We start from the raw sequence: 27,784 nt of genomic DNA on the forward strand, positions 1-27,784 counted from the left end.
TGTCTGATCTGGGAAAGTTCACATTGACAAAGCCTGTCAATAAAGAGGACCTTTGATCCAGAAGGCTGAGAAATCCAGCAAGTCTTAACACATTTTATTATTATAATAAATAACATTATTATAAACAAAAAATCTAGACATAAACAGGATAGTACAAAAATAAAGAAAAAAATTGCCTTACATCTCCTTTTCTTTTACTTTTCTGGAACTTTTCTGCCACAAGTTTTACATAAATTCAAGCACTGCCTACTGCTAAAGTTGATGTAGTAAATAAAGCTGCAAGGTTTCACACGGGACTGCCACGTTATTGAAAGCACACCAGAACAGGGTTAGGAAAACGCAAATCAGTGTTGCAGAGCTGTGACTCCTTCATAAACAGAAGCCAAACTGTGTCAGTTTTCAAATAAGAGAAAAGACTTGCTAAAAGCTTCAAGATGTTGGGAAGAATGTGCCCTACAATGCCAATTTACTGCAATAAACCTAGCTCAGTAACTAGACTGTGGGCTTCTTTGTGTCTCATATTCTGAATGCAGAGAAAAGACCTCTGTGCCTCCTGCTATTGGGGAGGGAGAGGGCTGAAAACTGGCAGCTCCAAAAAATAATAAAGCAACAAGTAGAGGCAGACATGGTGATTCTCAGGAAGGATTGAAATGAAAGAGTCATAGCTGCTAAAGTCATTAGCATAGGTAAATCTGTTAAAAACGAAACTTACAGCAGACAATTTGGTTCCAACCCAAAACAGGCCAAAACTGATACTGCGATATGGAAACGTTTACCTTAGAAAAGTCAAAACAGTGCCCTTGAATTCTGTCATTTATGTTTTAATATGCTGTATTGCAATATAGCCTAACAATCTAAAAACATCGAACGTAAACCAGGCATTTCAGCTCCATAAAAACATTTGCATACCTCCCCCTGCAAACTTCAGAGAATATATTGTATGCTAGAAATCATGTCAATCAAATTAAAAAGTTTTCAAGACAAAACATACTCTTAACTATTATTTTTCTTTTTTGTGAGGTTGTGAGTGGTGACCTGTCCCCACAAAAGGAAAGAATGATTCTGAGGAATAAAAATAAGCAGTGTAAATGGCTGGATGGTTAAGCTGAAGGGTTGGGGGCGAGGAATGAGAGTGGTCCACCTAAAACCTTCAGCACGGAACCGACCTCCCAAAAACAACTCACATACATCGAGTTCTCCTTGTGCTTCAGGGTTTTGCTCAATGGGGAAACCTCCTCTGACCCTCGTTCTCAGCACAAGGATCAGTGCCCTGTCACTCCCCATGGGACCTACTGTGGGTTACTCTCACTGCTGTCCTCATGCTCCCCAAAAACTCATCCAGCATTTTTTGCTGCATATGACCAGGATTAGAACAGTTCTACTCCTGCTTACTTAGTGGAGAAGAGCAGGCTCCAACTGTGAGAATTTTCAACACCTTAAGTTAGATAAAACACCCAAACCCTGATGCATAAATTGTGGTCTCCCTGGCCCACTCCTGCATCTCTCTCTCCTGTCTGCGCCCTTCAAGGAAAATTTTAGCTTTTATTTGAAAATCAGAAAGTTGTTTTAATTTTGTTTCTATTTTCCTAAGGAAGGCAAAAGCCTTCTTAAACACTTCTAGGAAGTGTTTTTTTCCCCACTTTGTGGGGAAAAAAAAGAGAGAAGAGGGCTAATGTAACAAAAGTGTCCTGTTAACAACCAACAACAGTTTAAAAATAATTATTAGATCTTACATTTTTCCATGGTATTTTCTCCTTTCAAAATTTCTTTACTATGAATATCAGGTATACAAAAACAGACCTAACCAACTGTTCATAAATTTATGCAAAGGACATGGGTGAAAAAAGAAATCTATTCGGTGAAAAAATACAAATATTAGAATGTGCATTTCACATACATTTGTTTCTAAGGAATATTTTATTAGGATATTTCAATTATTTCTAAATACCAAACTAATTATTCCCTAGTGCAAAGAGAGACTTGATCAATTTTGTTTTAAGATCATGTTTGAGTTCTAATATTTAAGCCAAACCAAGACTGGAAGCAGTAGAGCACTTGTGGAAAATGTGTATACTTTTTCTTTTTTCCATTGCCACAGTACTGTAGTTTTCCTTTTCACATCATTATTAGTATAAAAAGATTAGTACAAACAAAGAAGAAAAAAAAAAGATATTTCACTCCTACTTTCGTATTTCTTTAGATCTTAACCTGACATTAATGAGCAAATACACACTAGGATGATGATCACACTGTAGGATAAAATGGCTCATATACTGTGTTGATAAGTTAAGATGAAAGAATCCAGAACAAAGACACAACGGTATTGCAGAGATATGTTTAGATTCCAAAATATTTGTATCAGTCAAAGATAGAAACACCCAAGACAAAAAAACCCCAACTGATAAATAGAAACATCCACTTTTTCCCCACTTGACTGCATAATAAAGATACTGTATACATTAAAGTGTTACTCCATCACTATGCCTTGCTGCCACATACAATACACACACACAGTATATACATATTTTCCATCTGATCTCTGATGGGTTTGCAGCTCCCATGGAACACCAGTGCCAACCCTAAGCAAGCCTTTGAGGATAGGGTTTACAACACAGGAGACAAAGAAGATACTTAAATGGGAACAGTACTGGCATTGAAATCCTGACCCTGATGATCTAAGGCTGTAGCTGAGGTCCTTCTGAGTAACATCTCTGACACAATTCTTCCCAAATCTCAGAACAAAGCATTACGATTTGCAGTGGGCTGGACTACAATAGAGAAGTTTACAGGAACCATGGCTCAAAATCCAGAAAGGTTATCTGAAATGCACTTTACATAATCCCAACCTCCATATAACCACCCTCACTCTAACTACAAATGTGGTGCAGATGGCACATTTCCTCATTTATACTCTACTGGGTAATACACTTGTTTCAATAAGAATCATACACCAGAGCTTTTCCTCTTATTTTCTTTACTGCCAGATGAAGGGGTTTTTTCTCTTCCCATACCAATTGGCTTATTTACCTAAGACATCATGACACTTTATTCCATCATAACATGGCACTGTTCCCTCAAAGTGAGATCAGTCATTAGATGTATCATTCTGAAACGTGAATATTAATGCCCAAAAGAGATGAACCGTAAGCATCACAGATGGACAAGAAGGGATTAGACACAAATTGGTAACAGGATTGATAACAATTCACAAGTGTGTCAGGCACAGTGACACATTGCCTTGATCGACAAGAACTACTATTCACAAATTGGACTTCCACAAGCACCTGCAATTCTCTCACCAATCAAGAATCATAATAAACATTTTAAGACTGATGCTTTTGTTAATGGCATCAGCCTGGTGCCAAGCACAAGTCAATAGGAGAACCATTTTCGAGGAATGGAAAAGTTGAAGGAAATGCAGAAGGTGTACTGGATGAATGCTGCAGCAGTCAACCACTTAGACTTAAGAGAAAAGAGGAGGTTACGATCCAAGAGAGAATTTTAGGACAGTAAAATACAATGGGTTGTATTTAAGGAATGAATGCAGAACTTCACCAGACAGTTCACAATAAACGTACGTGATCAGGTATTTTTAAATAAATTAATGGCATGCTCAGAGAAAAATTAAAACACCCCACACATGGATACTTTTTGTCTCAATGACTGCAAAAAGTCTTTTACCCAAGACTGCAAATAATGGCGAAATGTATCAATCCCACCTATTCTCCTTCTCTTCTCCAGTTAATCCGAGTTTACCAAAACCAACTGCCTAATGACATTGTCGTGTGATTTTACAGCTACTTGTGTTCATGCTGTGCAAAGGACACATGCAGTTGCTCTTCATCACATGTTTAAAAAACCCTGAACTGAGTACAATTTAAGAGTTGCTTCTCAGAATTTCTTCTGCTAAAGATAGGTACACATGGTATTTGACTGAAACAGTCAAAATAGATCTAAGTTACAAAATATTAGCACCAGCAGAGCACCAGCTTAACACTGCTTTATTCCTTTCACTACACAAGCTAAACCAGGTACTTCTGCCTAATATATTCTGTGCCTGGCAAACTTCCTGCAAGACTAAACTGAGTACTTTTCACTCTAAAGGATGCCAGCTGAAATTAATTAAAAAAAAAAAAAGTGACCCAAAGTCTTCCTCCTTTTTGATTAATGCTAATTTTATTTTTCATTTACTTGTTCACCTAGCACAGGAATTCACATTTTCATTCACTTTGTTTGTATTGTTTATATGTGTTTTTATGAGATGCACATCTCTGCCATCCCATTCTAAGCCAGGCCTGGCTCCAGCATGGCAGTTGAGGCACACAGACCTAAGTACAACCTTCTGAACCAGGTTCTGAACATTCCAGCTTCTTCTTTTTAACTTGAATTCCATAAGTAGTTTTAGATGGGTGAACTGTGTCATGAAAACGAGAGTCTCTTTATTCATTGATTTTTAAAAGCTATATAATTTTTGCCCTGCCTCTAATTGCTTTGTATTAAATATTCACTAGAAATACGTGGGAAATTTGCACATCTTCATAGTAACAATTCTTTTTGTTTTGTTTTTTCAAAATGAGACAGTGCAACCTGACTTGGTCACGGTGGCTCCAATCCTTCTCCTCATGAATCTCCTCTCACACAACACTTCTCCTGACTGTGCCTCTCACCCCACCAAATGACTTGGAAGTAAAGCTCTCCAGGAAAAGAACTGGTTCTTCTCCTCTCCTACACAGGCAACTTGAGAGAAAAGAAGAAGGTGAAGAATGGAAGCTTTCAATAGCAACTCAGCCAAGACAGATGATAAAACCTGCATGCTACCCTGAGGAAACAGGGTGCAAAGTTCAGTCCTATGTTTGTATTTCTAAAAAGCGTAAAATATCAAATATCCTTCTTGAAGAATAATTTTCTCTCTAGTCTCTTACCACATTGCTGTGTAACTATACAATAAATATTATCCTGCTCACATGCTTCTGTTTACTTAGCATACATTACATTTGATGCTATCTGGCAGCATAAGTTTTAGTTCTGTCATCTTAAAATACTAATAGTTGTCAATCAAAATAGAAAGTGCATAATAAAAATGTTCTAGAAACTAATAACCCTATATTTCTACACCCTCAGCTTGGAGCTAAGCATTTCTAAAAATGAGATTAATTATATGTTTGTAGAGGGTCCAATACAATCAGACAGTCCTCTAAACAACATCCTCCTAGAAATGAACACAGAGCAGATACATAATCTTATATATAGTGTGTGTTTATATTATGCAATATATGCAACACTAAATTCAGAGCATCATCTTTATTTGGCCCAGTCTTTTGATCTATAAGAGAGTTTTTGGGGGTGAAAAAACCCACACAATCTGCCCAGTGACAGTGTTAGGTACAGGATGAGAGAAAATGGCATGGTAAATATCAAAGTAATTTACGAAGACTTTTTGCAAATATTTAGAAGCCTGGAAGCACCAAGGAGATACACACAGGACAGGACCCTGAAATTATGACCAACGTAACATGGTAAACTGTTCAATTTAAGATGGAGTGTCAGAAAAATATCCTTTGAATTATATCTGTCAAACTTTAGTTGGAACTTCACTGCTTGGGACATTTAAACCTGCTCTGGACAAAGTGTTAGCAAGTACCCTGTAGGGAACAATCCTGTAATGTCAAGAAGATGGACTAGATGTATAACAGGTCTTTTGCTGCTCCATTTTTTATTATTCTAATCCATCACCCTTACCGAGGTGAAGTTTTATGTAGACCTTTAAAATATGACCATTTGAAAATTATGTCTGTGTCTGTATAATATATACACACATACGGGTGTAAAGTTTGGTTTTTAAAAACTCTAAGTACAAAAACATATTTGCACCTAATTTGCCCATGCTACAGCTATAACTATGCATTAATCTGGCAAATGCAGATAGAAAGTTCTAATTATGGTTATGGGAATACACAATTTACAGACATGATTGTCACATGAATTTGCAACTTAGGCATGCAGGAACTGAAATATGTGTACTGTGGACGACACAGTAGTATTGGACTGCGACATGGTTATGCCACAGAACCAGGATCAGACCATGAGCTTTGCCCCAAAATAGAGAATCAGAAATCTTGTAGGGTAGTTGACATTGATGCTTGCAGAAGTAATTAAGGAGAAGTTCCACAAAGAGCTCTAAACAAAATACTTCTATCAGGGATTCTTCAGGAAAAAGTTAAAGGCTCTATTTTGCTCCCTTCTTCCCAAGACACTGTGGTCTTTCTGATATTTCTTTGCTCCCCTGTTTTGCAGAGAAGCTACAACTCCCCATCGCTCTTCCTAAAACCTAAAATCCCCTGAGGACTTTGTACTGACAAACTACCGACAGTAAGAGTCACTCAGAGCAATGGCTGCAGGAAGCACCTCTGTTCCCCAGGCACGGGGTGGCAGAACTCAATGAACAAGCACAGTGAGGAAGAACAGGAGGTTAAAGGCCTCCCTTTGTCCATTATTGTCATTTCTGTTATTCCAGACTGGAAATCCTGTCATTGACTGAGGCACTAGGCAATCACCCCTGTATGACTGTCATCATCTACACACTTCAGTAGGAGAGAAAAGCAGTAAGAGAGTATGGAGAAGGAAAAGGTGTTTTCCTTTTAATCTTTTAGACTGCAATAGCCATAATTGGCTTTACTGTATAGTTTGGCTCTAGTTTATCATAGTATTACAGTGAGAAACATTGGCCTGCACTGATTTTTACACACAAATCTTAATGACTTCAATTGCTGCTAAGGATTCAGAATGGTGGCAGGATATGGTCATTCACCATAAAGACCCTAAAGCCTTCATAATTACTGAGTATACAGAATATTTATTATAGAGACTATGCCAGGCCTCTTTTGTGAGCTGCCCTGGGCCTGTTCTCTGAGCCACATCAAGCAAGAAGTTTAAATGAAACTGCTCCCAAGTTTCTGAAATGGTTTAATAAAACATATACTGACTGTAATATTCAGTTTATAGTAGAAAACTATTGCCCCTTGGTTTGAAAAATGACCTCTAGTTGGCAATTTTACTCTCAGCTTCATAGATTATAGTCCGCTGTTGGTCATTTTCTCAATCCACAGGGCAATACTTTTCCATAACAAGCTCAAACTGCAATCAGTATTTGTAGGCTGTTACACAAGTTGAGGATAATATGTCTCAACACATTCTATTATATGACTAAACAAAAGAAATAACAACCTGGTGACACAGACATATGGAGAAAAGCAGAGCTATTCTTCTAATGCTGAGATAGCAGAAAAACATATTTCTTTGTATTGTGTTAATTTGTATTAAATTTCATGTCTTCAATACACAATAATCTCTAATTTGATTTTTTCGTTAATAGTGTTTTGGTTTATGTTGTCTTATGTCTATTCTTATTTTAATGTAAAATGACAAATACTAAATTCTATTAGTATCAGATTTTAGAAATGACAAATAGTGACAGATAACCTAACATTGTAAAATCACATTAAAATGTATTCACACAGATATGTAAAAGATCGTTTGCTCTTGGGCTCACAAAACACACATTCATAAACTTATGAGTTTGATATTAGGAAGTTCCTATATAGTGTAGTAGATGAGTTGCAAGTGATTGCTTCAGCACCCAGTTCTAGTACATAAATACAACTGAAACACCACATTTTGGAAAAACAGTTCCCATGTTAGATAATCAAACAGATAAATTCTGTTGAGAAGAAGCCTCAGACCAGGAAGTGAGGGATATCTGGAGCCTGTTCCAAGATGTGCCCTGCATAGCTCTTCCCGTGACCAGTGTTCAGAAAATCATCCCCCCTTCCCATACCACAGCTGCTCTGACCTGCAGGACTAACAGAACCTACCTGGTTGGCTGGAGTGTGGCGAGGTTTAATTCTTTAATCGATGGAAGATGAAAGTTCTTGTAGATCCTCCTCTGTAAATGCAAAATATTTATAATTACAAGCCTAATATTCATCCCCATTTAAAATAAAACTCTGAGTTTAAAATGTGACACCCACCCACACTCAGAGACAAAGGGAACAACCTCCTAAGCTGAGGCCAGAGCAGTCAAGCAAAAAGGGGCATTTTGACACCCATCCTCTAGAAATTACGAGTTTTCTGTCCTTTAAACAAATACACCAGATTTACTGGAGATCTATGATGGGGCAGAAGGGAGAATCTTGGCTAAAACCTATAATAAGATCCATAACACAGAAAGGTTCATTGCAGATCTGTACAGGTGGCTTCAGAAACTATAAGCACCCATATTGTGGCATTTTAGGATATTAAAGGGACAGATAATGCTTTCTTCTTCATTTTCCACTACTGTTCCTATATTGTTGTTCCATCACAGCTTCCTCTGTATTCTCTAGCTGGAATTTAAGTGGTCTAGATTAATTTAAACATGTAGGAACTACATCCAGAATCTTTAAAATATTTGAGCTAAGAATGTATTTGAATGATTACCAGACAATGATGGTTCTTTATCTTACAAGTCTTCAAGAAATTCAGATGTTTAACTCATTAATAGTGTTTGCTGCATTAGATTTTAGATTTTTATGATTTTAGAAGAAAGATTTTCTAATACAGAAAAAAATCCCCACCAGCTTTCTTTGCTTTCCCCAACATTTTTCATTTTAGGGTAATAAAAGTGACACATATGTGCCATAATGTAATGGATTAATTAAGGAATATGATGTTTATCCTCGGTCCTGAGTTGTACATCTTCATAACTCACTCATAAAAATTAATGTATTATACCACGCTCCAGAATGATATATCTATTTTTACCATACCTGTTGAGAATAAATTGTTCTAAATTGGATTATCCTGATATCCAGTGAAAAATGTAAAAATTACATTGTTATTTTAAGAATTTACGTTGTGTATAAGAAAGCATAATCTTCTCACTGTGCTTTTGAACTGTCATGTTATTCACTGTTACAAAATCATAATTGCTGCTGCCACACCTAAAATCAAATGCAGTGCATACTGTATTTCTTCATTCACTCTGCATTTTCTATCTTAATCACAAAACCATATACAGTATATTTTTGGTCTATTCTTTCATTACTGACTGCTTCTGTATATAAGTAACACAGAACTATGCATGCAAGGACTCATAAAACCCTCATTTCTAAAATCAACAGATGAAAAATCCCTAAATAATAACGTACAGATGTTTCATATTTAAATGAGCTACTGGCATGTAATGCTGCCAATCACGCCAATACATGCAGTAAAATTGGTGAATTTCAAGGTACTCAGCATCTACAACATATTTTTATTTCTTTTAAATCAAAAGATCATTTGGGGATAATGGAAATGGAACTCTTCAATAAATATATAATGATATATTTCTGATGTTCTCTTGAAATTCCTATGACTGGTCAACTACACTGTATTATTCTATACAAACTCCTATTCCTTTTACCTCAAGAAAGTTGATTTTGCTGTCCTTAAACTGCAATATCTCACTAAAAGTAAATTATCTGCATGTTATCTGCAGAGTAATCCTCTTCTTGAATACAAGACAGAACATCAGAGTTTCTAATCCTTCACAGATAGAGTAATTCACATCCACTGTACGTTTTACTGTAAAGACAGAGTAATACAATATGTTTGATAAATCATGTATGTGTCTGTGTACAAAGAAAAAGGTTTATCTCCTCTCCTACAAGATGCATCCCTATTAAAGCACGCACGCACTCCCCATGCTGGCACTGCAACAATCTTTAGAAGTTCTATAATAGAGACATCTAAGTTTAAAAAATGAAGCAGCTCACAGGTCAAACAAGTTCCTGATGAGAAGTGCTTAACCAGAAATATTATTCCGCTGATTGTAAGTTTTCATCCATACATCAAACCCCGGAGTCTATTGATTAAATAAAACTGATCTTTTTCTATTTCAAAGCAAAAGAGAATTAAATCATCCCCATTGTTTTCCCTTTGTTTGGAGCTATCATGTTGTGCACACTAGCCATGAGTCCTGCTTATAATTACAACATCCTTTAGGAGAGCTTATTCTGCAATGACTGATCACAGGTTTTTTGCCTCTTCCTCTAAATTTTCTGCTCCTGGTCATAATCAATGGCACTTGATGGCCCAATATTCTGATCCAATGTGGCAAGCGATATGATCCAAGATCTGCTTAGAATCAATAAATTCATTCGCTCCAGGAAATTTTGGATCAGAACAACTTTAAGTATATGTAAATACAAGAATTTACTGCAATTATGCTGGCACATCTTCCTTTCCTCATACCTCTTTTCTACTGCATAATTAACTGCGTCATGCCTTAATTTTGCTTGCAATCCTACATAAAGGAATCCAGGCCAGACAGCCCTTGCAAGCCTTACCAAAGTCAAGGTCTGCTGGCTTAGAGAACAGAGGGTCTCTTCCAGCAAAACACATCAAAACACTGCAAATCTGTGTATTGCTGAGCCCCACGTGGCATTGCCTGGGCTCTGAAGATACCATCGAATGCTGACATAGCACGAACATTTAACAGACTGCTTTGAAGGGCACCAACAGGTGGATACAAAACTCTTCTTGGAGTTTAGTTTTGTCTTTCCTTTTCCTTTGTGCAAAAATGTCCAGGTACACTTAATAGCTCCTCTGGGCTACTGTTGTGTCCAAGCCAGCCTTCAGCCTGGTCCCAGTCTACCTGTGCAGTGCAATCATGCTCTGACACTCAGCTCATAATGTAAAGTGGCCAGAAAACCCTGCACCAGGGATGTGGTTTCCATTCTGGAATGTAATCACTGCTAGGCTAAAATGGCAGCATCCAAGTTCACTTATGTGTTTCACATAAAGGGGGGGGGGGGGGGGGGTGAAAGGTGAAAGGACACATGGTAAACTCAATTCTGCTACTGTATATACACATCACTTAGTAAATTGTACAAAGTATTCTGAATATTTTTTTAAAGGCGAGGAATTTTAATGTATTTTGAATCTTCTTTAAATTAGCATGACAGACTAGGGTAAACGTAAAAACAGTGATAAAATATATTTTTTTAAAAAAGAAATTTATTCCCTGTTAGTTATTTCATTGTAAGGGAGTTACAGAACTGCAGAATGATGAGTAAATACAGACCTCTGTACAAGTTAAGAGGGCTGCAGCTTGGGCACGTCCTTCAGCCTCTTAGTCTTTTTCCACTGGAAATCAGTAGTTCAGCACCAGCAGAGCAGAGCAGAGAACCTTGTTTCTGCCAAGTAGCACTAATTTCTGCCCATAGTGACATTCAGAAGAGGATGAATCAAGTCACAGGGGTAAGAAAACTCTCTGCTTGTGATGTGGCTGTCATCAGTGAAGATGAGTTTGTAACACCCTCCAAGCATCAAAACGACACACAAAAGAAACATTAAAAAAAAAAATAAATTCAACAGATAGTCTTGCAAAATATATCAATGCAGTTCTCCAAACTGAAAAAGCAGAAGTCAGAAGATCAAGAACTCACAGTTAGGATTTTCCTACTAGCTAAAGAACATAAGGATTCTCCTGAAGTCTTTGATTGATATATGATCTTTTCTTTCTTTTCAGGCAGAACAGCTGTCCAGTGAACTAGAAGAAACAGCCCTGAAGACAGCTTTGTGTATGATATGACTTTGAGAGGGAAAATCATCCCAATGCTTTACATGAAACATCTAATAAAATAAAACTAAAAAGTATCCCCCATGAAAGATTTTTTCTTTCAATTTGAGAGAGTCATCCCTGTTATCATCTGGGGTGGGGGTTTTGCAGTGTCTGAGACCAAAGAGAAAAGGTATGTCCCTCAAAACTGGATTTTGAATGAACCTAACTAGAAAGATGCAATAAGTATTTTTAATAGAAGGGCAACTGGGCAAATGGAGAGAGAAAAAGAGAATTTTCTGGAGATTGTCAGGACACAGTGACCTGGGGTATATTGTAACTCCATTCTCTTTTGTAATATAATTCTTTAAGAAAGGTGAAACACTCATATCTGCCACAGTAACCATATGCATAAATAGCTTTACTATGTTCAAAAAAACCCAAAGCAAAAATAACCAACAACACAAACCTTCTCAGCAGAAGCACCTGGTACAAATTTGTGTAAATTTATTCAACCTAATGGAATTATGTAAATTACACAAATGGAGGCCTACAGCCACTGTGATAATTCACTGAAGTTATATCCAGATTAGAGAAAAGATGGCATGAAATGGAGCCTTTTGGAGCTTGCTCTAGAGCTGCGTTTTGGCAGCATGGTGAGAATGAACAGCCTTAGAGAATGAACAGCCACAATGCTCAGGTGAAATCTGTACCTCTTTCTCATTTTAAAACACATCTCATTGTGACACTTAATTGTGTGGATGAGCACTGATGGATGCTGTCATACATGGACAGGAAAAGGAGAAGTAATTACAACTGTACTTTCCTTGGAGTAACAAAATCCAATGTGACACCAACAGAGGAAAGCAGGACATCAATGGTTCAACTACCTGCCCTTCAAAGCCTTGTCGAATTTGCCACATAGGCTATGTTCTTCATTGATTTGGACAAGACCAAACAAGGGCCCCTACACATCTGATACAGGATAGGATAGTTCTTGGTTTAGAAACACCTCACAAAAGAGCATGATAACCTTCCACCCATCCTATCTTAGTGGCACCTGAATCCTTAAACTAAACCTCCTTGCTCACCCTGCCCAAAACTCTTCATCTTTCAATACAATGGATCTGTCCTCAGCACTCTTCCAACTTTCACTCCTCTCCAAAACCAGCCCTTCTTTCTTCACCAAAGCCTTCCTGAACAGGTCCCTGTGAGTGTACTTACTGCAGAAGCTAATTACAGTTAAAGGAGATCTTTAGCACTGAGAAACCAGAGAGACAGGCACACATCTCATACGTTTGCACAGCTAGAAATAATTTCTCTCCCTTCCCTTGAATAACTTGAATGCCCTTCCTTCCCTACCCCAAACACCCTCCTTTATCCCTGCTTCTGGAGTCTTCCTCCTCCCTCCACATAAACTGGCATTAATCCTGTGTCTCAGTGGTGTTCCCAGTAGCTGTTGACATCTGCCTGCTTTTCTGCCACCTCACCTGCCCCCTCCCCTCCCATTACTGAGTGCCAGCCCCTGCTCTCACACAGATTTTAGATCCACAATTTTCAGAAAAATCCTGCTCCATGGGATTCCAACAACAGAAGAACAGGAGATAAGAACATAAAAGCATCCTCAATGTGGTGTCCCATCAGGAAGCCAACTAAATCTGATAGACACTGTCCTCTCTGACCCATAAGCAGGAGAGGACTGAGCATTTAGAGAAAAGCAGTTCAGAAAACAATTTTATATAGCCTGTAACCAGCCTGCACCATCCAGCAAACAAAAAGCATTTGCCCAGGTTTTTACTTTTGAGGTAATCAAATAGCATTTAAAAAAAAAAATAAAAAATTTCCACACATACACATCACATATATATTTATATTTCTCTCTCACTTTTAGTTTGCAGTGACAATCAGCAACTATTTTACAGAGAAAGACTCTAACAAGCTTACAGGATGCCTTTAGTAATAAGATAATTATTTGTAACTCTATAAAGAATTATAATTTTTAATTTAAAAAGAAATCAAATAAAAACAGCTTTCATCTTTCCTACCATGTGAAGAAAACATTCTCTGCCTACAACTCAAATTATCATTCTCTCCTTTGTGCAAAATGAATTGACCCAGAAAACTAAAAGGGTAAGAACCCATATTTGCTGGGTTTATTCAGCAGCCAAAAGTTCATGAAAAACACTGTTGTGTATCACATAGCAACCACTTGATGCCTATTGTTAAAATACAGTAGTTATTCAAAAAGTAAAATCTTGCATTCTCAAATAAGAAGCCAGGCTGCAATGTGTGTTTACGGTTTTGGGGAAATAGTCATCTTGCCATTTTCTCTTTTTTCCATAGTCTTGGCATATTTGGTCAGCTATGCAATGTGCAGTTACCCACAGGAAAGAAAAGGAACAGAAGAATTTTCCTCCAGTGTTTAGCTCAGAGGACAATGTCCATTCAAAGCAACACTTGAGATCACTATTAAGAGAGTTAACATGTGCTCTATTTTTATCCACCCACACTTTCAGTAAAAATGTAATATTCCAGAGGAAGGGCATGAGGAAGAAAGGGAGAGAGGCTTCTGCTTTTTGACTGGGCATTACAGTTGCACACTTTCACCTGTTCTGAAAGCAAGTTGCTCTCAGAGAGTCCTTTACACGTGTGCGGGTGTCCACATTGCTACTGCACGTTTGCACTTCTGCCCAGCACTGTTACCTGTCACTACAGCTGGGCAGAGGGATGAATTTCACAAAGATCTCCCTCTTTACCTTTCCTCCAAACCTTTCATGATAGAATATGATTTAAAAAGTAAAACTTATACAGAAGGAAAGAAAGTCAGCTGTAGAGTCAGAAAAAAAAACATTAACAACTTCTGCTAAATAGAACTTCTGTTACTCTAAAATATTCAAAAAGCAGTGGCAGATCACTTGTGCTATTCTGGCTTTACCAGATTTCCATAAAAGCTGAGAGTCAGCCCTTGGTTTGTCACAACTGCATGGGACTGTCTATTTAAACTATCAAATCAAGACCAAAAGGGTTCTCCTGAAACAACTGCTGGAGAACATGAAGGAAAGAATATAAAAGGTATAAACTCCCTCGTAAGTTTTATTATGTGCTATTAGACAAATAGTACAACTTAAAACTTCAAGATAATGGCACTTTTGATACCAGAAGGGAATGGCAGCCTTGCTTAGCAAAACTTTGAGATATTTCATCAAGGCTGTGTACAAACAAGTGAGCCTCGCTTTTTGCTAGTGGTGAGATGCTTATTGAGATTATCTTATTTAAAAGGGTGTTTAAACTCCTTTTGATTTGTTAAAATAAGATAGTGGCAGAAAGTAGATTAAAAGGGAGCAAATGTGTGAACACAGACTTTTTGCCAAGAACCTTACTTTGAGCCCAGCTGTATCCAGGTATGTGTGTGCTTTTTGCACAGTCCCTGAAAAGAAAGGCTCACATAAGTGAATGAAGCTGCCGAGGAAAAAGGGTGAGAATGAATTAGGTACCCAGGAACAAAGAGATGGGCTTTAGGATTTGAGAGAGAGGTCTGGCTGTTTCCAAAACAAGATGGAAAGCATGGATGGGTTGAAGCTGCAGCTCACTTGCTGCAAGTGTTTCTGCTTGCCTTAGCCAAACCTTTATTGGAGGTCAGAGCAGATGCAAAAATCAACTTAACTGCACATCTTACAAAGTATATATTCAAACAAAAGTATATATACAATTAAATATTTCAGTCTAAGGTGGATCAGTGTGTACTTCTAGACAGTGATTATCTATACCAAGAAAATCCTTGGTTTGGTCACTGGTCAGCGATCTGGCCAGGGCAGGATGAGTTAATTAAAAATGGCTGTTGAACAGCTGTAGTTACAATAGTACAATCATGTAATTTAACAGCAAGATACTAGCATACTCGATGAAACAAAGACCAAGCTATTACATCCAGTGCACAACTAAAAATTAAGAAATCTTTTCCCCAAAACAGTGAAAGGTATATATTGAAGAATAATGCACAACTTGTCTAGCACAAGTCAAATTCTCCTCTGAAAATGTATGCTTCTCTCAGAAACAGATTCCCAGCACAGGGACTGGTAATTTATGATCCACCAAAATACTCTGTTGAACAAAAAAAAAGTAATACTACCTACACCATGCCTATGCAAATCACTAAGAATAAGTGACTCTAAGGACCAGTAAGAACAAAGCCCAAAACTCCTATCAAACATTATTTGAGGTTTGAAAAAGTCAAGACAAAGTGTAATTTTTTTTAAATGGGGATAAATTGGGATTTCTGTAACAATTGACTCATTTTGCCTGCTTTTATCTAAGGATCTCAAAGAGCACTCCAAGTGTTAATTAAATTACAAAGCATTTTTGAGACAGGTAAATGGTATTATGCCCACTGGGGAACAGAAGGAACATTTATGTTTCATTACTAAAGTCACACAGTAATTCAGTGGCTAGTAATATAACCCAAGAATTACCAGTTGCCACTTCTACTCATTGACTTGATGGCCTCATAAGAGACAAAATTAGCCTTAAAAGCCAAAAATACTTTCCTCTTGTGCTTTTCTATCTTTCAAGAATAGGCCAAGATTTTTAAATTTTATTTTATTCTTCTTCCTCTGCTTACTGGGAGGCCTTTCTTTCACAGTCATACTAAAGAAGCCACTTCCTAACCTACCCAAGTGCGTTAAGGATCACAGTACAGCAACAGGGGTAGGAGTTCAAACAAGGGCAGTGAACTGTAATGGTGCTCTTATTCAACAGCTTATGCACCTGCCTCAGGGTCCTCTTCTCCCTCCTCTAACCAGCCCTCCCAGAGGTGACACATCAGAGCCTCTGTCCCATCAGCATGAAGATGGAAATATGTGCAGATGAAATAATCCTTTGCTGGCCAATTCACTGACTTCAAATCTTACTTTACCAATAAACAGACATAAAACTACCCCCATGAACATGGTGCCTCATGTACTTCATACAACAACCTCTCACTGAAAGGAGCAACATAACAGCCAACCAGCCAGGCCCTGAAAATGCTTTGGACCATGGAGAAGTCTATTCTGCAGTCTACCACATCTATTTTGAGTTGCATGTAAAGAGATGAGGGAGAAATATTTCTATTCTTAGTCCAAAAAAGGAAGGCACCATTTTTCATCTTGGCTTGGTCCTGACTAGTAAAACTGCAGGATCCAGGAGTAATAAAGCAGTAAGGTATAATGCAATCTGCACAACAGACTGCCCAGTGACTTACAGTGCAACCTAAGGCATCTCTAATTCAAGACCGGTACAGTTGTGTTAGAGTTTTAACAAATTATATCTCCATTAGTAAACTGATTTTTGAGAGATCTTTATAAAAGGCTTTTCTCTTTTGTGCATAACTATTTACCACTAAAACCAGGGAAGCATCTCTTTGAACTTTCTCTAAACCTTTAGAATACAATGCTAAACCGAGATTTCAGGCTTTATTTCCCCCCTCATTTCTTGTTATGTCATGAAGAATCAGCTATGTGGAAGAGATGAGAATGTCTCTGATTTAAATGACCAAGACTTAAGATTGTCTTTACCGTGGCAGAAAATAAAGCTGCTGCATATATTTCCAGTGCTAGTACTATTGTTATATGGTATGACAATCCTCATCTTTTTTTCTTTTCCTAAAACTATGTCTAAAGAACCACACAGTTTATATACTGCATTCAAAATACTCTTCTTCGTTTACATTGATTGCATATTTCAAATCATGTTACAGCTGTATCGCTTAGCCTAAATCAAATAAGGAATCCACATAAATGCATACACACACTTTGCTTGTTTTTAGACATTGCCAGTATTGACGAGATTAAAATATTTTTCTCATTCATTATTTATTGTGATATGATGAAACAGTAAGAGTATGTATTTAACAGAACATCACAAAGTAGAGTTAAAATGTGGACATGCTGTTTCATTTTGATTTTACTGTGACAGTGTTAAGTATTTGACTCCCTGACTGCAATAATGACATCTCTAGGTGATGAAGATTTAAGATGCTTTGCAAAGATGCAGTGTTACCCAAACTCTTCAGCCATGCTGACTATGAGCACTATTAAATAGATGAACCCAAGGGTGGAAAGAGTGCCATGACTAAAGTCCTGCCTGTTTCAGAGGACTGGGGGAATCAGTGCTTAGAGCAACAACAGCAGCAAATTCCCCCACTGCATCCATCAGGTATGTAACTGGAATGACTGGAAGGCAGTCACACATACAGAACTCCAACATTTTTATAGGCAACAACACTTGCTGTTACCAAAAACGTGTCCCCTGGATAGTCTCTCTGCTTCTCAGGTGAACTGGTACTACCTGACAGCTGGAGTTCGGGGTCAAGCAATGCTATATCTCAGTGAACCTCAAGTACAGGACAGATACACATGAATTTGGTTGTCAAATGTGTGTACTTTGGGTTGAAAACCACAGACATAGCACTGCACAATGCCAGTTTCCAGCTCACAGTTGGGCACTATTTGCACGTTTCTACAAAAGGGGGAAAAAAAAAAGAAGCAAGGAAGTGCCAAAGAGCAAGAACCACAGCAAATAAACTTAACCAAAACTGGTACTGCTGGGCAGAGGAGCAGGGAGCTTGCCTTCTGCAGTACGTGGCAGTATCTGGGTTAGAATGCAGAAAGAGACACATTTTAGCCCAAATGCTTATTCTTGCATAATACAATCTAAATATACCCACTATGATAAATACAGCAGAATAATCAGAAGGTACTGAATGCTTAAAATGCACCCTTAACAAAGCAAAACAATGTAATGCATATCTCTCTTTACATGTCAAACAATTTGCCTAACAAATCATAATAATGCAGAATGATATAAAATTCACCCATCAAGCCCAAATGCATGCACAAAGATTACCATGGCAAAGAATTGTGAATTTCATTAAATATGTTAAAGGCAAAAAAAAAAAATTCCGCTTTGAAAAATAGTAATCCTGTCTTTCAACAAAAATATTATAGGAAGCTATGAATTTGGTAGATCTGAATAGGATGTTGGTACATGTTTTACTAAGGTAATATAATGGCACACTATTATTAGATCACATTAATCATTACTGTGCCAAAGGCACTGACAGCACCACTGAAAAGGATTGAAAGGGCTGGTAATGGATATAAATTACCCATTGTGTGATAAAAGGATTTTTACTAAGAAGGTAAGAATAAAACAGCAAATTTCTAATATAACTGTTGTGTAAAAACCAAAATAAAAGTAATCCAGTCAGTAATATCCACAAAATCAGAAAGTAAGCACTTTTGAAACAAGATAAAGTCACAATAAAAACTGTATACAATGTAAAATTAATTTCGTGGTGCATAATATTACTATCAATTTAAATAGTTTACATGATGACCTCTATGGTCAAGAGAAAGGTAAGCTTTGTTAATTAGAATCGAGTAGGAGCTTCTGCATGTGTATTTTAAGTTTGTGGGCTTGGAAATTTTTCCTTTTTCTTTTTTCTTTTTTTTAATATACTGTGGCTTCATAACACCCCCCCTGAAACTGAAGACGTGTTGAGAGTTTTCTGTTTTCTGTATTAACATCACAACAAACAGCACATCTCTCAGATGGTTTTATTTGGATTCCAAATGCTATTACAAAACGAACCACGTCTTTGCTGAGCTATTTAACCATTTGATTGAAACCATTTGTATTACTAATTGTCCGGTTTTGCGCTCCTCCTTTACTCTGGCAAGTATTTCCTGATATTAGTAGGGATCAGTGAAGTGAATTGGTCAAACTACATCCTTATTTACAACATTAAAAAATCCACATATCTTCTCTGAAGTTGATGGAATTATTCTAGAATCAAGTCACTGTAATTCTTTCTGAGTCAATTGTCTAGAATAAAATCCGGTAGCTCACATTCAATTAGTAAGTTTTAAAAATTGTGAGCCATACTCTTAAATGATATAAATTCATAAGTATGGACATCAATCCTGAAAACACTTACGTCTATACTTAACTTTACTCACGTGAGTAATTCCATTAGCATCAGTAATTCAATACCTGCTTATGCATTTGCATTACTGAAGCTTTAATATGCCTCGATATCCTCTCACTTACATCAGCTATAAATCAGCACAACTCCACTGAATCACACAATTTCTACTGATTCCCAACATATAAAAACGAATGGACAATCCAGTATAACAATTATAATAAAGAAATAACATAAGAATTTGATTTGGGAGCAGCAGCTATCAGAAATTTTGATTTAAGAATCAATTAATGCATGTAGAATGTGGAATTAATTATTAGTTATTTCCTAGGAAGCTAGACTTTTATTTCAAACTGAGGGCCAAATAACCCAATTCTGATTTCACACTTATTTCCACACCAATCTGATTTCTCAGACTTTACAGGAGCTTTTCTTCTATTGCACTGGAATAGCTCAGAGGAAAATCACATATACAATGTAGTACAGCCCTCCACCCACTGATTTTCATGGGTGTTCTTCTCATGCTAATATACAACAGAATATGGGTTTTAATAATATGCATGAGATGTTCTATTGAACTTACGGGGGAAAAAAAAAAAACAAACCCAAAAAGTGATAAAATGAATTTAATCAGGAATGTCATGGGTTTTTTAAATCAGCAGTCTGATGATAAAGTAATAAATGATGATTCATCCCCAACACAATTATTACATATCAACCGCATAAAGATGAATGCTCATGATTTCACCAAGCAGACATTTTTCTTGAAAAAAATCTATTTGTAGCTCACTATACCCTGAAAGAACTACAATAAAGTTTTGCAAGACATAAACATTGTATTTTTGAAAATGTAAAATAATATGTGAGAACAGACTTTAAAATCTAATTTAGGTACTCCGTTTTAACACAGTTTTATATGGAAAAACAAACGTATACTCAAATCCATAAGTAGAAGAAAATGTTATAGAATAAGATAAGTAAGTATTCTTACCAGTTATTCTTAAGCCAACGAATCTGTTCCCTGGATGAGGAAATTCTTAAAAGACACAGGATAGGTACTGAAGGTCACAACTGTAAAAATAAAACCTGTGAGAAATTTAATATGTCAAAACTCAGTGTTTGAATCAGATATTTACGTTAAAATATTACAATGCCACCTCAAGCAGACAATCTACAGGACAGCAGAGAGTATTAAGAATTATAATATTAATGGGATTAACATCTTTTATTTTTTAAGCCTTCGTAATGTATGTGTTTGGTGGTCATTTCATATTGGGAACTGAAAACTTCTTTCAGTTCAGGATTGTTTTGAGAGGGAAAACCTCTCCTCAAGATAATGATGAGGAACAGAATGAAATTCTTCTGATCCTTTCCCCTAGACAGTACAGCAAAAGAGGACAAAACAGGATAAAACAAAAGTTGCATAGCATACTCCAGAAACCCAGTTATTCTCTTTGACATTGATATTCTAATCTTTCAAACTGAGTAAAAAGAGAACAGCTACTAATTGTATTTTTACTTTTTTTAATTCCATTTTATAACAGAAATAAGTCCTTTGTAGATGATCTCATCTAATAAACCCTACTTAAAAGAGATAAGAGCCAGCAGTAAAAGCCAAGCCAGAATACTTCCAAGATATTTGTCAGTAGTGAATTTAGGGCCATTACATTAGTAAGCAAAATAGAAACAAAAACAAAGGGCGTTCTTAGAGCAAAATAAAGTTCACTCGACTGAAGCTATAATCTGAAGAATTTATGACTGAGAATTCTAACTATGTTTATTCCTATGCATGTCTAACAAATGAAATTAAAGGTCACTTCCAAATAATACACTTTGTACATCTACATCAGCCAAACTCTTTCATACAATCTCTGAAACCCCAGTTCAAGCACCACAGCCTTAGGGCTTCACCTTACCAACACTGATTTCCCAGAGAAGCACTGACTTCTCTGCAGAGCCCCCCTGCCAGGCTGTGGTACAGAATTGCATCCTTCATTTCAGTGGGAAATAATTAAGAGCTTGGCCATTTTGCTGTATTTGGTTTAAACCAGTCAGCACCAGCAGGACCACACTGCTGCACAAGGCCATTTGTTGACTTGAAGGGTAAACAACAATTTTTAGGGGTTCTATTAATGATGAAAACAATATCAAATAATTTTGAAAACTACTAAGAAGCACAGCCCAGTATTAGTGCAATACCAATACAACAATTTTCATGTACCTTCTAAGGTGTCTCCAGTCTCCACCTTGTCCCCATTATACCCAATGCAAAATGCTACTACAGAGCGTCCCATATGTGGGACAAATGCTGTCCCACTTTGTCCATGTCACCTCCTCTTTTCACTCTTTTGGTTTCTCCACCACACCAAACACAGGCTACTTACTGTCATTGTCATGGTTTACCACAACACTTCCTAAATTCCACCCTTTGCTTACACATTGAAACAGTCTTTGACACGCTTTGAAATGTTCTCCAAATGATGATTCTGCCATACAACTTCTCTGACATAGGAGAATTACCACAGCTAAAGCTTAAACCCCTCCTTTATAACTCACATTTCCACAGCAAACTGCCAGCAATTGTGCAGTAGACACATGGTTTGCCAACCCCACTGTTCCTCACACGTAGGAAGACATTTCTTTTTTGCTTTCTCCTCATGCCTAATTTTCTTTCACATTCCAGTTGTCTCTGGGTTTATACTTGAATTATAAGCCCCAAAAGGCAAAGCCTATCTTCTCATTAGACACTTTACTGTATTGAGCTGAAGGGGTGGTAGCCAGGCTCAAGGCATTACTCCCATTTCCATTGGGAAAGTCAAGCCAGGCACCTGCAATGTTAACTGGAGAGAACAAAAACCCCTTTGTAAACAGTTAAAGAAAACCCCTGTCATCAGATTAGGTCTTCCCAAATATAAAGTCATATTTAGACAGGACTCAGGTCCCATTTATAAAGGCCCATACTATTTTTTTAGAATTTAGATGAGTGTGTTTCAGTAACAATATTTGGACACATAGGAAAATCAAATCCCTGGACTCCTGCAGATAAACATAGGTCCCATCCAGCATTTTCAGTTGCACAGTATCTGAAAACAGTGACAGCTTGTTTGTCTGGAATTCCTGCTGTTGTTGATGTCTTAAAACCTCAAGATACACCTTTCTAGTGTTTCCTTGCAGCTTGTTCTATGTAAGAAAGCCAAGCAACAGAAACAAAGAGGATAATAAACTGTTAGGTTTCTAAAAGATGTTATCTCACTAAACAGGTTCTTAGTACTCCTACACTGACATCACAGACTACATTTTTGCTATGCTATTACAAGGCTACTTGTGTTTAAAAAAAAATTTCAGATTTTACATACACGCTCATGACTTGCAAAATTCTAGGAATGATTCTCAAGGGGCTTTCACTAAGATGCTTTATAAATTCTGATGACAGACAGAACAGAGTAAGGCTTCATCTCTTAAAGTCCTGTACTGATTTGTTTGGAGGCTTCATGTCATTGATCAGCATGTCAATGTCTCTTGCAATCTGCTTTCCAGTTCATGACTAAGAGTGAACCCCTCAGGTTTAAAACCTTAAATGATTTAAGGTCTGTGATACATAACCTTACGAACAAATTGGGAAAATCTGTAGCTTTACACATTAAACTGTAGCAGAAATGATTTAAAGCCTTATAAAAAGGTATTTTACTTACCTGTGCTAATATTATTCTAACACATTTGACACTGACTATGTAAAGCAGATATTTTAAAGGTACAGGCAGCAAGCTGCACGGAAACAAATTAAGACAGTTCCACTTAGGTCAAATTGGGCCAGTTTACCAGTGTCTAATACACTCCCTGGCATTAAAAAATGGCACTGTGAACCCTTACAGACCAATTTATCATGGTAAGTCTCCCAGAGGAACACTCCCGTGCAGCTGTGCTCAGCTCAACTAGTGATCCTGTTTCTCCTGCACACCTTTACCCCCAAAGAAGAAAAAACCCCAAAGACCTTTAGAAAGAAGAGGATAAAAAAGGGGTACTATTGAGACATAACTAGGGTATAATGGCACAATTTTTGTTATTCTTAAAACATGCTTATGTAGATCATTCCTTGAAACGAATTAGAGACATGAAAGGGAGAAAGTAATCTCATACCATGATGAGTGGGGGACAGAAGGATTTCTGCAGGTTATGGACGAAAATCTAATACACAGCAAGGGAAAAGAGAGGCTTGAGCATGGGCTTGTTCTGAACAATGGGACTTTCCCCCAAACACTGAGGTTAAAAGGCTTCATTGGAAGGCTCTTAGCACCACATCCCAGTCCTGTTCAGCTCAATGTTAAACCCCTGCTAATCTCAAGGGGACAAGGCTTGGGCCCTCTGTAAACAGCGTACCCTTTCTGATGGAATGAGGTGTCATGTTTAAATAATTATTCCCTATCAGCTGCTTTCTGAGGGCCTCTTGAATTGCCATGGCATAGCTGCTCTCACCCCAGGCACATTGGAGATGCAGGGACAGAGGCAGCGGGCAAGGGAAGAGGCTCAATGACAGGGTGAAGGCAGCCCAGCAGCTGTGTGGGACACCCTTCCCAGGCCCCCACATGAGCATGGTGTTCATCAGAAATGCAGGATGGGGCCGACGGGGCCTTAAGGGTCCACTTAGTGTCACTGGGAGTTACGCGCACAGATGAAGAGAGATAAACAGTCCCTAAAGCAGGATGCTGGAATAAATATCAGTGTTTTTCCACTGTTCCCGAAAAACATAAGAGCTGACACCACTTCTCTCAGGCTGGGGCATGGTTTCCACCCGTGCCACCACAGCCTCCCAGCTGAGTCGCAGCCATGCCCCAGTCCTCATTTACAGCTCTGGTGTCAGGCCTCCCTCGTGCACCCTGCCCACGCACCCAGAGATCTCCAGTACATAAAACTCTCTGCCTTTTTAAAGAAAAGATATTTAAAAACTCAGAACTCGCCACTACAGGATTTGTCAACGTCTCCTGGCAAATCTGTGGTGTTTGATCTAACATCCTTTCAGGGAAGCTCCTTTACATCACCAAGATCACGAGACAAACTATGGCTCTCATATTCCCTTCTGATATAGGTAAGCAAGAGACAGCATAGAGAACAGGACAGGAATGCACATCATTTTAGCTCCTGAGGAGCCGAGGGGTTTGCAAAATATTTTATCAAAGAGGCACAACTCTCTCCAGCTCCTTAGGTGTTTTTTTTCTACACATCTGTGTTTCAGACATCCTAGTTTGCATTTGTCTTATACAGCTTTTACCTTGCTGTGTTCTTTGGCACTAACACCACCATTAACTTTCCCCGTTAGAGGACTAGTCATTGGTTGCAAAGTTAATTACTTCAGCATGGTGCTGGTCCTGCCTTTCAAGCTCAGGCCTCATCCAAAGCCCAGACAGCCATGGGACATGGTTTAACTTGGTGGTGGCTGCTGCAGATCAGTTCAGCACGACTGCTAATGACACTTGTACTGATGGTGGGGACCATGGCATGACTGTGACTTGGTACCTGCCACTGTGGATTTGGAAAGGGGTCAAATCCCGCCCCAGGGGCCATATCATGCCTTGGGAACACGCAGGCACCCTTCCCCTGGTGTGAGCAAGAGCTCCACATGGCTGCAGTTGTGTCGTCCTGCAGTAATCACACTGGGGAAAAACCCTGCCCATTGCTAAAGTGGGGTTTCCAGAGGAAGGGGCAGGACCATCCCAGAGCATCAACCCCAGGGGACAGCACCCGCTGCCCTCCTGCCCCAGCGCTGCAGAGCAAGGGAGTCTCCAGTAGCTGCTGCACATGCCAGGCCCCAAGGACAGCATTTCCCACCTGGGATGCCCCAGGACCTGACACACAGCTTCCCTGGACAACAACCCCCCGGGCCAGCTGGCACCCTTGGACTGCCCTGGGTGGCTCCAGAGTAGCACCCACCCCCTGAACCCCCTCCCCATGTCCCCAGGGACCTGTGGTGAGGCTGGGCTCCACAAAAACACCCCAAGCACTGGCTTTTCTCTATCCGGGCTTCTCCCTTCAGAAAGATTTGTTTAAAAAGTAAAAGCTGGGTCAGACAGCTGCCCACTGAGTTCCAGCGCAGGTGTTTAAAAAGGGTCAACTTAACTTTCCACCTATAAAAAAAAATAACTTTGCTCAGAGGAAAATTGGATACCTGTGCTCAATTCCTGTGGGTGTTCTGGATGCACAGGATGAACAGACATTTGTGGCAATCTGATTGAGTTGTAAGAAAACATTATGAATTTAAAGTAGTACAAAAAAAGGTTTCCATCACCTCTGTGCCTATACCATGACACATGCATCTTAATATATTACATAATAAAAAAGCCATGATGTTCTCAACCAATCAAATTACGCTACTGTCTCTTTAATAAACAAATCCATGTGCACATTAACAGTGTTGAAAATTCAATTTAAACTCTTTGTCTGTTGCTGCTTACTCTAAAGATGGTCTTTCTTAAACAACAGAGCACCAAGGAGTCGTTAGGGCTCTCTCTTCATTACTTCAAAAAACCAATCATTAGACACCAGAGTATATACGTAATTAGAAAATCACTTCCTTTGCAATCCAAGCTAAGTAGTTTACATACTGTAATTACAGGGACAAAATCAATTTTTAATCATTTCACTGATTGGGCTCATCAGCTCTGTGGGAACATTGTAACCTGCTTGTTGTGCAAAAGCAACATCTGGGCTAAAACAATTACCCTTTGTTTGCTACAATATTCCTTAAATCTTTTTGCTTGCATAAAAAAATGAAAACACGAAGACAAGATATTTCGATGTCTTTTTGTCCTTGATCAACATATATCCTAAAGTGCTACTTGCAATGAGAGTTTAATGTTCCTCAGAATTTACAGTTAAACAGTACACTTCCAAGGAATGTATTTTTTCAGGGAGATAAAAGTATCTGATTGTTTTAAAGAACCATTCAGCTGGCTAATTGTTCCATAGCTAACACATGGTATTCAAACAACCCACACATTACAAAAGCTCATCTGGATAATAATGGGCAACTATTATTGCAATGGTTTACACTTTTCTAATACAAATGAATGGATTTTATCAAAATTTGAAAAAAAAATCTAAGAAGCTGGGTATGTGTGAAAAATAGATGGTATGAATTGGCAAGGCAAGGCTAAGCATTTTGTTCTCTTAATAGGAAATGACCTCATTTACACTGGAGTAATAATTAGTACTGCTTCACTGACAGTTAAGAAAAAAAAGTTTCACAGTATAATAAGGCAGCATCTCCTTTGTTAAGATCTACATTGATTATTAACCCTTGCCAAGAAAACCCAAATTTAACTCTGCACTATGTGTGATAGTGCTTTTTTTCAGGCAAAAAGTAAGAGGAGGAAAAGGGGGGGAGAAAAAAAAAAAAAAAGAGCACAAGCTAGAACTAAGGCAGGATCCCAACCTGCACCCACCAAAACCAGCAGCTGCTGTGTGGCTGGTATCAGAGCAAACAGGATAGGATATCAGGGCTTGTTAAGTGAGGATATTGATGTCTGAAATATTTTCTACTTGGTGAATATTTAATAATACCTCTTGGAGAGTATATTTTCTTTTGCCTGGATTGGGAAGCAGGCATGCATCAGGCTTGTTCTGCGCTTCAGATCTGGTCACTCTGAGCGTCAGATCCTACCACTTGCTGTGGGGTCCCACGGGGATGCCCCAAGAGAGGAAGAATTACCTATCAATTACCTCCACTGTCACCTCTTCTCCCAGCTCGAGTTCCCAGTCCTGGGGACACAGCACACGGGAGGCAGGGCAGGGTCAGTCTGTGCTAGAACACTCCAGAGGCTGCTCTGGGTCACCCCTGCACATGACCTGTCCTGCTCTGTAGGGATTGCCCTCCCTCCACGCCCTGCTCAGCCCAGACCTGGTGAGGCACGAGGGGACACAGGCTCTTCCACTGGCCAGGGACTTAGTCCATGGAAAGCTGCTGTGCCAACAGAGTGAGTGGGAGTCCTGCAGCTACCCAGAGATCAGGCAAGCTACAGACAATGGCAGCCCGAGCTCCTCACACGTGCCTGTCAAAGGAACCCCGTTTCTGAATAATTTACGCAACATTTAGGTAAAAATATTTTGTATTTTATTCAGTAGATGGTTTTTTTTTTTATAATGAGGCCCTCATTAAAACCAATATGTGTGTCATATTGTCAGGCAAATATATGTTAAAATGTCACTTTGAATATGAAATAACACATTTTTAGGGGTTTGACTCATTA

The 27,784-nt window shown here is 38.4% G+C and overlaps 1 protein-coding gene across 9 annotated transcripts in view; it reads right to left on the reverse strand.

The window, feature by feature from the left end:
* The window catches only part of ZNF536 (zinc finger protein 536), a 344,508-nt gene that overhangs the window by 269,536 nt on the left and 47,188 nt on the right, over window positions 1-27,784 (reverse strand). For 4 of the 9 annotated variants that reach the window (XM_039381490.1, XM_027729560.2, XM_039381493.1 and 1 more), the window contains exons 1-2: window positions 20,536-20,659; window positions 7,872-7,942 (exon numbers count right to left, since the gene is read on the reverse strand). The gene's annotated coding sequence lies outside the window, so the exon portion shown is untranslated. Of the gene's footprint in view, window positions 1-7,871; window positions 7,943-11,104; window positions 11,246-20,535; window positions 20,660-27,784 lie in introns of those variants that run through there. The other 5 variants (XM_039381484.1, XM_039381485.1, XM_039381483.1 and 2 more) reach the window with 4 other exon arrangements.

This window comes from Pipra filicauda, unplaced genomic scaffold (assembly GCF_003945595.2).
Source record: "Pipra filicauda isolate LSUMZ 115617 unplaced genomic scaffold, ASM394559v2 scaffold227_size1260479_pilon, whole genome shotgun sequence".
In the NCBI taxonomy this organism is placed as follows: domain Eukaryota; kingdom Metazoa; phylum Chordata; class Aves; order Passeriformes; family Pipridae; genus Pipra; species Pipra filicauda.